Consider the following 2,094-nt stretch of genomic DNA (forward strand, 5'->3'; position numbering starts at 1 on the left):
ATTTCAGTAGCACTCACATGAAGTGGGGGAATCTACACCCAGCTCTCTTCAGTAGCCAGTTAAATGCCACATCTTCCAAAAGGAGGGACAGATATTCATAAATATCTTCCTCAGGCTGGGCAGATATTGGTCCCAGGGTATAGCTTGATGACCCTAACAGAGGTGGTAATTCCCTGACAGGCAGTGAAGGATACCACAGGCCACGCCTGGATCTGTCCTTCCAAGTGTGAGCACAACTTTTGCTTCTGTTACCCTGGATAACTGTTTTTATATTTTCAGTCCTTCCCTTAGGTCACTTGCTGACTTTCTGTTGGGAGAAATGTGACATCAAAACCTTGACGTTTCTGGACTAGAAAATGGAGAACACTCCCAAGACCTATTTTCTTTGTTAAAGGAATCATCTTGAAATGCAAACTTCTGCTTCAATGCTTTAGATATCAAAGACACTGGATTCCATTGTGAACTCTGTCTTTTCCTCTTCTGAATGGGTCTACCACCTGGTGACCTTTCCACAGGCTGAAGTTTGACTTTATTCATGTCCTTTAGAACATTCAACATAGTTGGAACATCATTCCGAATCATTCACTCTCTGGCTTTTTGAACGAAGGCTATCATTGGTCTTCTTAACACCTGAGAGGTGCTTTCACTTCAGTAGCCAGATTATTTATGGCATGTGTATTAGCAGATCCAGGTTGCCCCAGAAGAGAACTTGGAGGCTGCAGAGAAAACTGAGGAGGAAGTGTGTGCTGGGGTATAGGGGGCTGCGTGGCGGGGGTGGGGGGAGAAGGACAAGAAAGAACCACATTTGGAATATGGCCTGGTCCCACACTCAGCCCAGCAGCCCAATGGCAGTGACACTTGCTCCATGCTGGGCCCATCACTCAAGTTGATGAAACCAGTCTCTCTGCGCCCTCTCAGGTCCTGCATGGCCACAATCGCAGCGATCTGAGCCCGGAGAGAAGTCAGCTCATCTTCACAGGCGGCTATCTTTTAAACTGCAGCTTCACTTATGAGAAGATCGTCTGCCACTGTTATGTTCTCACTTAGAGCAGGGGACGACGGATCCCAAGGTAGTTTTGAAGTAGAGAGCAATTTTCCCTTCCCTCTTTCTTTTCCCACATACTATGTCGAAATCTGAGACAACTCGCTTCTTCATCATTTGTCACACACAAAACATCAGCAAACGATGGAACTGTAAGTTCATAATCATCAGACTCTTTAGAGTTAGTTCACAGATGGGATGAACTCAGAACGAGGTCATTGACAAGGCTTTAAGGGAAGCATTCTCCCAATAACATGAACAATACTCCAAGTTAGCCCATAGTTTTTATTTTGACAACTCAGCAAATCCTGCTCTACGGGAACACCAAACTATCCCAGCATGTTTCTTAATATATTCAGAATGAAAGACATTCGTGAAGCAAGTTCAAGAAAACATTGTTCCTTGGTACCGTCCCGCTGCATTGCACACCGCCAAACAGCCTTGGGAACATTCTGGATCCAAGGCCCTGCCGCCAGCTCGCTTTGTACCGGAACTGCTCGCCCAACTAAGATTTTTTCTTTTATTGGATATTTTTTTATTTACATTTCAAATGTTATCCCCTTTTCCGGTTTTCTGGACATAAGCCGCCTATCCCATCCCCCTCCTCTTCTTCTATAAGGGTGTTCCCCTCCCTATTCACCCTCCCATCCCCCGCTCCCGCACATTCCCCTACATTGGGGGTCCAACCTTGGTAGGACCAAGAGATTCTCCTTCCATTGGTGCCCAACAAGGCTATTCTCTGCTACGTATGCAGTTGGAGCCATGGGTCAGTCCATGTGCAGTCTTTCAGTAGTGGTTTAGTCCCTGGGAGCTCTGGTTGGTTGGCAATGTTGTTCTTATGGGGTTGCAAACCCCTTCACCTCTTTCAGTCCTTTCTCTGATTCCTCCAACGGGGGTCTAGTTCTCAGTTCAATGCTTTGCTGCTAGCATTTGCCTCTCTACTGTGCCTCTCAGGAGAGATCTATATCCCGTCCCTTTCAGCATGCACTTCTTTGCTTCATCCATCTTACCTAGTTTTGGTGGCTGTATATGTATGGGCCACATGTAGGGAC

General features: G+C 46.3%; 1 pseudogene; it reads right to left on the minus strand.

Moving 5' to 3' along the window:
* Nucleotides 1–327: 327 nt before the first annotated feature.
* Nucleotides 328–1,464, minus strand: Mtfr2-ps2 (mitochondrial fission regulator 2, pseudogene 2; annotated as a pseudogene).
* Nucleotides 1,465–2,094: the final 630 nt, after the last annotated feature.

The sequence above is a fragment of the Rattus norvegicus genome, chromosome 1 (assembly GCF_021556685.1).
Source record: "Rattus norvegicus strain SHRSP/BbbUtx chromosome 1, alternate assembly SHRSP_T2T, whole genome shotgun sequence".
In the NCBI taxonomy this organism is placed as follows: Eukaryota; Metazoa; Chordata; class Mammalia; order Rodentia; family Muridae; genus Rattus; species Rattus norvegicus.